Source organism: Helianthus annuus, chromosome 13 (assembly GCF_002127325.2).
Source record: "Helianthus annuus cultivar XRQ/B chromosome 13, HanXRQr2.0-SUNRISE, whole genome shotgun sequence".
NCBI lineage: Eukaryota > Viridiplantae > Streptophyta > Magnoliopsida > Asterales > Asteraceae > Helianthus > Helianthus annuus.
Window position 1 is genome coordinate 99,721,913 of NC_035445.2, and position 12,056 is coordinate 99,733,968.

General features: G+C 36.8%; 1 long non-coding RNA gene across 1 annotated transcript; it reads left to right on the forward strand.

Moving 5' to 3' along the window:
• Positions 1-1,661: 1,661 nt before the first annotated feature.
• On the forward strand, positions 1,662-3,083 carry LOC110903043. The gene is made up of 3 exons (XR_002571622.1): positions 1,662-1,783; positions 2,330-2,383; positions 2,896-3,083. It is a non-coding gene; the product is annotated as an uncharacterized LOC110903043 (long non-coding RNA).
• Positions 3,084-12,056: the final 8,973 nt, after the last annotated feature.

A 12,056-nucleotide genomic window follows, 5' to 3' on the forward strand; every position in this document is an offset into this window, starting at 1 on the left:
GAGGACAATACTGATAAAATAGCTGGTAAACTTTATTTAAGTAGAATACAAAATTAACAAACTGACCAACTTCAGGACATCCATCAAGCCCCAATAGGCAGCACAACACATTTTTATGCTTTGAAATTTGAACAACAATCTTTTACTATTTACATTTAACAATAATCTAACATTGCACTTACGCCATGTGTTATGGAGTAACGCCAATCCTAACTCACATTTACGTACATTGGTTCGTTTGGACTTTACCAAAATATGGTGGATTGTAATGCCCTTACTATTGTTTTCGACTTGTCTCACACGGCAACAAGGGTAAGGAACCCAGTCGAGTATTTTCGTCTAAAACAAAACTGAAATGGGTCATATTTTTACGCCTGCTCCCTGTTACGTCTAGCCAGTTACGATGAAAATCATGGCCTCAATTTCTGATAACGATTATTCTCTTTTTCAGGAACCAGGTAAGGAACAATGGAGGCAAAAACTACCCAACAAAAGCCAACACATCCCGGTACGTCAACATCACCAACCACACTTCAACACAAATTACACATAATTTAGTTCTATGCCACATTTTAACGTTCATAAAACGCACGTCCCCATGAAACAGAAACTGCCCCAGCAGTCAAGCATAATAAGAAAAGGAAAACACCAGCTGTAACAAAACCATCACTCAGTGAGTATGACCCGCAAGCAGATTCCCCAACAAAGCGCGTAATAACAACCACATCAGGTACCCCAAAACATATTCAACTTTTACAACTTTTACAAATCAGTTATGTTTACATTGTCAACATCATTTGCATTAACAAACAAAATCCCATTTCTGCAACGTCAACAAACAACCCAACAACACAGACAAACAAGAACCAGGGACCTATTGCTACAACCTCTGAACTAGAAAACAAACACGTTGACCAGGAAAAAAATGACGACGATTGGGAAGATGATGAATGGTGGTCAACCAATATACATGAGATCATCGCCGCATGCAGCCCTCGTAACACCAACTGAACAACCTCTATATGAATACGTCGTAATGGTTATAAGACGTGTCTTTTAATAACTCAACAGTGAATAACTCAATAATGTTCATCTTTTTAAGACTTGACTTTTCATTTTCAAAAAATCACGTCTTTGACTACCACATCCAAACTACATTGTTTTATAAAAAAAATAACACACCTGTGTATAACCAGAAAAACAAGCTGATGTAACATGTAAGCACAACTGGACATTTACGCATAACCTTGTGTTGGGTAGATGAATTTACACAAAACCTTACGGTTCCGTTAATCCCAATTCAACAATTAATCCTAGCCGCCTAAACCAAGATGTCTTTACTTCAATACAACCATTACAGAAGATGAATACATGACTCTCTATCAACAACTCGGTAACCAAGCCGACTTTTGCGAAACTTTCGTAAAACTACCACAACCCTTTTAACCTTCACCGTCTCGGCTTGGTGATATATTCATGCCCGGTATTATCAACTCCGCCGCAACGCGCGGGTCTCCCACTAGTAAACCTAAGAATGAGAAAATACCTAAGAATAAACAAACACATAATCTAGAGGGACTAAATATGGGAAAATGGAGAAAGAAAGTGTTTAAAATAAACAAACTCAAAACACACACTCTAGGCGTGTGTTTGAGATCGACCAGACAAGAAGAAAGAGGAGCAAACCCTACTTGGCCAAGAACAAGCAAATTGAAAGGGGAATCTAATGTTAAATTGGTGCATGGAACTCAAATCTTGATCATCTTAACCTTCTTAACAAACGGTAAGTTGAAATTTTGTGATTTGATGATTTTGAAGAAAGTGGGTTTTGATCAATCTTAAAGATGCATGAAATTGGGAATGAATGTATGTTAGTTTAATCAGTTAGAACAAATTTATGTTTGAAATTTCTCTAATTAGTGACCTATGTTAGAAAACCCACTTGTATGCATAGATGGTGGTGAATGATTAAGATTGTAGGAGTAGTAATTGTTGTAATGTAAAGTTGTAGAAAGTGTATTTTGATTATCATATGGTTCAGAGATGAAAGATCAGTTGAAATTGTTAACCTTGACAAACCATGGTGTGAATTAGTAGGTTTATGCTTGAATACTTGTACATAATGCATTGTTGGTAGTACACACTCCAAGTGTTCGACAAAATGCCTCAATGAGAAATTCTGCATTTTTGATCTAGAATATGTATATGATGGTCATGTTTTAAGAATGTAAATAACGTTCGAATTGAACTAAGATGCTTTATCCCAAAAACACCATTGAGAAGTAGATATGGAATGCGAAAGTCTTAATGTAAATGTTTATATGTATAGGGATAAAGGAAGAAAGTTCAAGCCGCACTAAGCAAGAAGGAAATCAAGACCGAGGTACGTCACTTGTACATTTTGAATCGTAGAAAAGTGTCTTTATGTCTTAAATTGTAGAATTGATTGCTTTTGCATTAAGGTGAAACTGTTACATGTTTATGTTGTCAAACTTACCCGAACGGGTCAACTCATTAGAAGTGTATGTTAGATGTAGGTTTGTGATGATGACTTGTTGTAAACGGGTCAAACAATTAATATGTGAATTTTGAGAATGAGTTTACTAACATCCGTCTTGAATGGGTCGGATAATTAGAACAAATTATGACATGGTTGTTATGTTGCAAATCCGTTGTAAACTGGTTAAAATAGAAAGAGTCTTATGAGGAAGAATGGATAAGAAATAGACTCATTCCGAATGAGTCATATGAGAAAGAATGGTGTAACCGAGTTGGTTACGAAAACAAGAAAGTCGAATTCAAAAATGAATTAGTCAAGTATGGTACAAAATTAAAGTGGCTATTTAGTTGAATTATGAATGATATGCTAATGTTGTTTTGTTGTATTGGTTTTAGGTAAAACTCGAGTTTAGGTGCTTATGCTTCGATCGGATCGAACACACTTTAAACGCCTATCATGCGCTTCCGCAACTTTTGAAGTATCACCAATGGGTCAAAAAAAATACTTTTGTTAAAATAGGTTATGTTTGGTAGTTAAAACTTTAAACTTGATGTGTTAAATCTTTTGTAAAATTTCTAGTTTGTAGTGGATGTTAAAAATGTTTAAAATGTTACGATTTTCGTTATGTCTTTTGAAATGTGTCTTAGGATTAGTTGTATGATGGTTGTTAAAACATGGTATTGTTCATAGTACGAACGGGTCATGCCCGAATTTTGTTAAAAATAATATGTTAATACTTATATTTCGAATAAAGAAATTTGGGCGTTTCAACAATTGATATAGAAAGAATACATGATGAAAAGACATGTATGAAGATGGTTAGATGGTTCATAAAAATGAAAATCTAAGTCATTTTTACATGTGTTTTGAGTTACCATTAAAATATATAAAGATAATATTAAAAAGGTGTCTAAATAGCGAAAGAAATTTAAAATAAAAAAAAATGGTCCAACGATTTATAAAGACATTATAGTGGATGGAAAAAGCAATAATGAAGTTCCCCACTCGATGCATACAAAACGAAACATGGTTGTTATGAGATGTTTTCTTTTGTCACCTTCCTTTTATCTTCCGGCTCATCTTTCACTTGATACGTAACCTAAAGTTTCTACTCTAACCTTTTGTAATGTTAAATTAATTATATAGACTCTATGTGTTCATAATAACTTATATCAAAATTATATTTTTATGAGAATGAAGAGCTTGTGTGCAACACTTTGTTGCAACGGGTGGGACACATATATCCCTCCTTTTAAAAAAGAGTAAACTATTAAAATAGTTCTTTAGGTTTGGTCACTTTTGATATTTTAGTCTAAAATTCAAACATTTTGAATCTAGGTCCCTATGATTTCAAATTTGTTGTCATTTTTATTCAAAATCAAAATCTGGTCAGATTTTCAGTTAACATCCAGCTCTTTTGTCTTTTCTTCCCTTTTAATGAAGGACAATATGGTCTTTTTACGTTTTATTATAACAAATTAAAAAAATCTGACCAATTTGCCTTTCATTAAAAGAGAGGAAAAAGACAAAAAAAATTGGATTTTAACTGAAAAATCTGATCAAATTTTGTTTTTGTATGAAAATGACAACAAAATTGAAACCACAAGAACCCAGATTTAAAAGATTTGAGTTTTGGATTAAAGTGGGAAAAGTGACAAAGCATTAGGGACCATTTTGACAGTTTACTCTTTAAAAAAAGGGAGCTCTTTTCTTTTACTAAAATGATTGAATTAAGTTCAATATTGATTGTCTAAATAATGAAAAGAGGTTTATAAGGTTTCTGGGTATGGGGATCGTCCCTGGATGGTTCTGGAACGACGCCAGTGGGAACACCATCCCCCCCCCCCCCGCGCGGCTTCGTCCTTGGCGTCGAGTTTTAGAGGATGGTGACGGGCCACAAAAGGACAAAAACCAGCCCTTCCCCTCTCTCACACACCTATACATACAATATATACATATACATTTTAGGTCCATCCCCCATTTCCATACAACCATCCTCTTTGCCCCATCCTACGTGGCGGATCATCCTCCAAGGGAGGACCATCACCATACCGCATAGCCTAATAACTTCGTAATTGGTTGGGTATGACATAATAGAGGCGATAGAATAGAATATGAATGCTCTTATCCATGCATCTCATTAAGATGGAACCCTAAATTGGTCACAACCGTTCACCACTACCACGAGACCATCAAGACTAATCGATTCTCGCAAGTCGCAAGTATCAATCGACTCACCATCATATATAGTACATTTAGTTTTGTGTATATGGTAGATATTCTATGAGTTGGATAATGGATGTACACGATTGAAATATGCTTCCATTTGATTGCATTTGGTTGCATATATATGTTGAATTGTTTATCTCATTTGGCATTTGGTATAATGTAACTTAAACATGTTGTATTTGCGACACATATTATATAGTTTGATTGGTTATGTATGTGTATGCAGTTACTATTATCCTATATATAAAAGTAGGGAAGGTTTAACAATGACCATAGGCTAATGTGAGCCTTGTAGATTTGCTAACTTGCACTTGTTTTCTTTGGAGTTCAATGTTTTTAATGCACGCGTCGATAAAACTTTTGAACATATTTTTCTTTTTCTTTTTCTTTGTTATAACGAGTGCACCGAAACGGCCGAGTATCTATCGTTTTCTTTTACGTTTATCTCTTTTTTTACGTTTGTTCTTTACCTTATATTGCCTTACCTTTTCTTATTATTTTGATTTGCAAGGCCGAGTTAAGACACAAATAACATAACGCTTTAGATATGATTTTGTTTAATTCTATGAAGTATAGTTAACTAGGAAGCAATTCAGAGAATAACCCTCAAAGTAGCCAATATTATGTATGTCACTCATCCAAGGACTAACCTAGAGAACCAGAGAATAAACTAGAGAAAAGTTTTTCGCTATTTATTACTAAGTCTATAGATAAAGAAACAAGGAAAAAGAAAGATAAGTACAAGGAGTGTACTTACGAGTCGGGCATGTTTTGTAACCCTTCAACCGTTGATGTCAATCTAGGAGCTATATAGGCACACGAGTTGTTTAGTCCAATGGAATATGTCATAAACATATACGATTGTGCGAAAAGAGATAGAGTTCAATTCATAATGCATTGGTTTCAATCAAAAGCACTATAAGAATAGTATACTACAGGCATGTTTGACTAAGCTTTTTGAAACAACTTATTGACTTATTGGCTTTTTGAAAAGTCATAAGCTTCAAAATGATGTTTGGCAATGAGGGTGTATGTGAGGGGGAAAAGCCAATAAATCAATAAGTCACTCCATACTGACTTTTTCAAAAAGCCAATAAGCCAATAAGTTGTTTCAAAAAGCTTAGCCAAACATGCCCTACGTACCAAAGGAAAAGACATCTCCAAACAAATGAGTTGGGAAGAATTCACCCAAGAATGTCCTAAGAAATTATGTCCCCTAAGTGAGATAGAACAACTAGAAATAAAATCTTCAAGCTAGAAGTGGGGAAATCAGATATACAGAGAATATGTCATGAAGTCTAACAAAACAACTAGGTTAGTACCTTAAGTGATGGTATAATAGAGAAACAAATAAAGAATCGAGTCATGTGGGATTAATTATTAGAAATCCGAACGTTCATTTAGCTAGAGCCCTTAAGAATTTCTCTGATTCGTAAAAGCTGGTGTGAATAGAAGCTTAGTATCAACTATATCTAAACCCTATTTAAATTAAGAATCCTAGAAATTTAGCCATACCTTTATAGTCAAATGACTGATGGCTGTCAAAAAGGAGATAATTGAAATCATTCAGAATTATACGATAAGCTTGAACAATAACCCTATACCCATAGATTTGATGCATATGAAATTGGGAGAATTCAATGTAGTAGCAGAAATGGATTGCTTAGCTCTCTATTAACCACAAATAGTGTGCACCAGAAAGATACCACGACTTAGATTGCTTAACAGAAAGAAACTAGTCGTATCTAGAAACAAATGGAAAAGAGAAAAAAACATCATTGTAACCCAAACCCGCAAGCTCAGATTCCTTGTTAAGAAGAAAGACAGGAGATGTGTATGTGAAATTATTATAGAAATTTGAATGCAGTCATTACGAGTTCTTAGTGATGCCATTAGTATAAGAACAATACACTTGTAGCATTTATGGATCTAATGAACTTAGTTTGTAATGTAAACGGGGTTGTGGATGCACTCAGTAAAAAATAATGTCTCCGACCAATAAGAATGCGTGCATCTAGAATTAGTGTTAAGATAAACCGCTTAGACTAAATAAAGAATGCACAACAAGAATGCTTTCCCTGCATAATAGTTACTTGCATAAGAGTTAATTTAGAGCATTAAAAGCATTCTAGCTACCTACAACCGACTAAATAAAGAATGCACAACAAGAATGACTTCCCTGCATAATAGTTACCTGCATAAGAGTTAATATAGAGCATTAAAAGCATTCTAGCTACCTACAACATGAAATCGCAAAATGAAAATAAAAGAATCTAACAATGGACTTTGTTACTAACTCCCTAGTTCGAGTCAGGACACAATACTATATAGGTGATGATGTGTAGGTTTACCAAATCAACATACTATTTACCTATCCGAAAGGACTATAAAATAGAAATGTTTTGCCAAAGTCTATATAACAAGATTAGTCTCAATCATATTCGATAAAGATAGTCGTTTCACCTCGAGATACTTGGCAAAGTTTCTATAGTGTGCGTATTTTGAATAAAAGCGAGCACTGCATACCACCCCTATACTGACTAGCAAAGTAAACGGACTATCAGAACATTAAAAGATATACTACATACATGTATAATCAACTTTGGTAGTAGTTGGGACATCTATCTACCATTGATCGAATCCTCATACGATAATAATTATCACATTAGCATAAAAGGAGCACCCTATGAAGTGTTATGTTGAAGGAAATATAGGACTCCTATCTGTTATACTAAAGTAGGCAAAAGTCGGTTACGTAGACCTAAAATTATCCAATAAACAACTAAAAATATAACTCATATTAAAGAAAGTATGAAAAGTGCTCACGATCAACAAAAGAGTTATACAAATCAAAAGCGTAAGCTCTTAGAATTTCAAGTAGGTAATAAGGTGATGTTGGAAATATCGCCTTTAAAAGGAGCAATATGATTTGAATGCTCGAATACATGCTAATGACATGTGTTATAGACTTTATGGGTAATTAGGATTCCTATTTGTCACTCACAAAATTTTCATACAGCAATAACTATCATGTTTTGTGGACACGACTACTCATGCATCTTTAGTGGATATAGAGGTCATTGAAAAACTAAATCCCTTGAGCAACATATTAAAGTTCTACACACAAAATAAATTAGTTATGCCATAAGATGATAGAACATGTGTTAATATAATAGATACATATGAAATGATCAGATGTCATGTAAAGGAAAGTGAAGACGAGATAGAGAAATCCTCCCCTTGGTTATTCATGGTTTGATAGGTTTTGAGGACGAAACCTAATTTAAGGTGAGTAGAGTTGTTACACCCTGTTATGTAGGCAAAACAAAAATGTATAAAACGTATACATCATATATCATCGAACGAGTAAGTAACGAGTAAGATGGTCATTTAAAATATGTTTATTTAATTATTATTTATTATTAGTAGTAATATAAGCATTAGTAGTATTGCTAGTATTATTATTTTTAGGTATTAGGGTTATTATTAGGGGTGAGTATTAGGTAGCATAGCCTTAGTTAGGCATAGACTAATCAACCTTGCTTAAACAAGATAACGTTAACCAATATCCAACCATGATAATAACTAGTTAGATGTATCACAACCTAGAGATATGGTTTGATTATGCTAGAAACTATTATCAGATTGTACTAGTAACTATTACCTGATTGTGCTAGCAACTGTTACACAGGTTAGTTTAATGAAGGCTTTCCAAATGTGAACATGCTTGTCCTAACCAGTAATTGTTATTGTCACACCCCAACCGATGGTGGAATCATCGGGGCGCGGCACTGAGCGAAACAGATTGTTCAGAAGTTTCCATAATAACTATTTATATAATCCAGTTAAAGATACGTCCCATACCGTATCCCGAATAAACAAACATGTCATTACAGATAATCATCGAAACAAGAAATTATGTTCCGACAACTCAGATTCAATTATTATTACAGACAATTGTTTATTATTTCTAGACCTCCCTAGCCTCAATTTCATCACCATGCACCTAAGCATCCTAGCAACTTAAGCACCTGTCACATACGTTAAAATAAAGTCAATACATAAAATGTAAAGGTGAGCATACAAGTTTGATAATAGCATATAGAGTTCGAATAGTTTACGCATAACCAGCACGTACACAGAGGAAAACCAAGCATGTTAATTATCGACATGGACCTATCGATACCAATGGCTGCGGGTTGACCGCCCGAGACGGTTCGCAATACATGATTACCACCGTAATCCATGCAAGTAATTGTCCTTAACAACCCCCGTGGGAACGGGTGCTGAGTCCAAACTATAGTACTACGTCGTTAAGGCAGGTAGACAGCATTCCACGTGTAAACACAATCAACAAGCATTCATTAAGTCACGTAATACATGCATATTGGTTAGCGTTCAAATGGTTTGAGTAGTGTGATCGTTTGTGTTTGATATAAGCAACGTATGTAACACCCAAAAGTGTTAATAGCAAAAAGGGATCGAGTATACTCACAGTGATTGATTATGGATTGAAGGGAGCGCTGAGAGTAGGATCAGCCTGAGAGTCGATAGCACAACAATGAGTAACGCGAAGATGTAAACAAGTGTGAATGGATCGGATGGGCTGGTCAATCGAACGGCAGGTTCGATCGAACGGGCTGTTCGGTCGGCTGGTATATCCGTTGGACAGTCCTATTCGATCGGCCGGCAGGCTCGATCGGCTGGGCCATTCGAGTGGATTGTTTCTTCCTCTGGTGTGTTTGTGTTTGAGGATTTGAACGTTTGAAGTTTTCGTTGTAGTATATGAGTACACTAAAGTGTTCTTACCTTTCAGGTCGATCGATCGAACGGTCCGTTCGATCGGCCGGCTTAACCAATCGGCTGGGAACTTTAGAAGTAGTTCTCAATCAGGATGTCACTCGATCGAACGGGCTGTTCGATCGGCTGGCATTCCCTACTACGAACGAGTTGTAAAATAAATCAAGTGTTGAAGAGTAGTATCTCATGATCCGAAGAGTAATGTTCACCAAACGCAGTTCGATCGAACATCCCTCCCTCGATACTATGCTTCGTGAAATTTGAAAGTGTGGGACCATGTGCTAGCCGTTCGGCCAGCATTCCTGACCTGGTCGGCCTTTCGTCTAACACTTGGCTGTTTGATTATTTGTCATTCTTTTAAGGTAACTTGACAACGAGTTGAACTATGATACCCTCCGTTCCTACTCGTTTCTTTGGCTCGGACAGGAATCACCCAAGTCCGGCCGGTGAACGGTTTGGAACGTTGGTTTAGAGTTTAACTCACCGTCGGTGAACCTTGTATATAGGATCCGAATCTTGAACCTCTTAACTGTTAGAACGATTAGTTAGCCGGTTCAAGCTTCGTTTCTACCGGTTTTAAGGTTTTGAGTGTAAAAGGTTGAAGAAAGTTGGAAATCATTCATAAAAATGTTAAGATTTGTAAGAATCTTAGTTTGTTTATGTGGAAATCGGTCAGATCTAAGCTATTCACGGTTGAATGAGACCAAAACATGATGTTCTTCAAGAACACCATGATGACATCACCCAAGAACACTTAGATCTTGGTGATTTCTCGGTTAGAATCCAAGTTTTGAAAGATAGAAAGGTGTAGAATCATGCAATGATCGAAAACGTACAAGAATTAGAGTGAAAACTTACCAGAGTTGACAGAAATCTGAGAAAAGGTGAAGAAGAAGGCTGGTTCGGTCAGAGCTTTCCAAAAATAGAAAGTGTGACAATGACAGCCCTATTTATAGGTTCCAAAAGAGGAAAGTGGCAGCCGATCGGCCAAGAGCCCCGATCGAGTGGGCTACTCGATCGGCTAGGAAGATGCTAGCCGATCGGCTGGCCTGTTCGATCAGGGTACCTCATGTTCGATCCGCGACCCACTTTTGAGTATTTCGCGACGATTTTCGATGTTTCGATTTCGATGGACGCTGATACGAATACAATAGAGTTCCTAGTCAAATTACTTTCAGTCCCAATCACTATATCTACATACAAGCATCTACATTTCTCGTTTCGATGTCGGTTTCGATTGAGTTTGATTGCTTTTCGAGTTTCGATTCGATTTTCGATTGATTCGCTTGAATACCACACAAAGCATAAAGTAAACACGCACAGGTAACACATAAGGCACACACACACATATATAACAATACCAGAGTTCGAGTCTCGAGTTTGATTGATGAATCGATTAGCTTGATTATTGATTGATTGATTAACTTTATCGCATTGTTACTTCCTGCTATTCACAGTCGTAAATCGGTCGCATTGATTAAACATTCGATTACTTCGATTCTTTCTGATTACAACACTTATTCCACAGTACACAACTAAAACATGAAATAGACTATCTACAGTCAAAGAAAGTCAAAGTTGACTTGGACTTTGACTTTGACATAACTAAAACATGAAATAGACTATCTACAGTCAAAGAAAGTCAAAGTTGACTTGGACTTTGACTTTGACATTCGAAAACACGGGGTGTTACAGCCTCCCCTTGTTTAGGGAATTTCGTCTCGAAATTAGGCTCGAAGCTGCATATCACCGTCGTTTGACCAATTTGACGCTTCAGATCTATTCAAACAGCTGCGGGTACTTGGCCTTCATGTCGCTTTCGATTTCCCAAGTGAACTCAGCGCCTCGTTTGCCCTCCCATCGGACCTTCACGATAGGGATGCGTGAGCGCCTGAGCTGCTTGGTTTGGCGATCCATGATTTCAACAGGCTTTTCCACGAAGTGCAAGGTTTCGTTGACCTGAAGGTCGTCGAGTGGTACGATTAGATCATGATCAGCAAGGCATTTTTGGAGGTTAGAGACGTGGAAAGTCGGGTGGACGTTACTGAGTTCCTCCGGTAGTTCGAGTCTGTAGGCGACTTTCCGATCCTTTCCAGAATCTTAAAAGGTCCAACATATCGAGGCGCTAGTTTCCCTTTCTTGCCGAATCGGACTACACCCTTCCAAGGTGATACCTTTAGGAGTACGTAGTCGCCAACGTCAAATTCAAGGGGCTTGCGTCTTCTATAGGCGTAACTTTTCTTGTCTCGAATCTGGTGGATTTTGTCAGTCGTTTCTTGTAGGATTTCGGGACCGGTTAGTTGCGAGTGACCGATCTCGTGCCATACAATAGGCGATCGACATCTTCTACCATACAAAGCCTCGAAAGGTGCCATTTGAATGCTAGCATGATAGCTGTTATTGTACGAGAATTCCACCAATCGCAGGTGTTTGTTCCAACTACCACCAAAATCTATGACACACGCTCGGAGCATGTCTTCAAGAGTACGGATCGTTCTTTCAATCTGTCCGTCGGTCTGAGGATGGA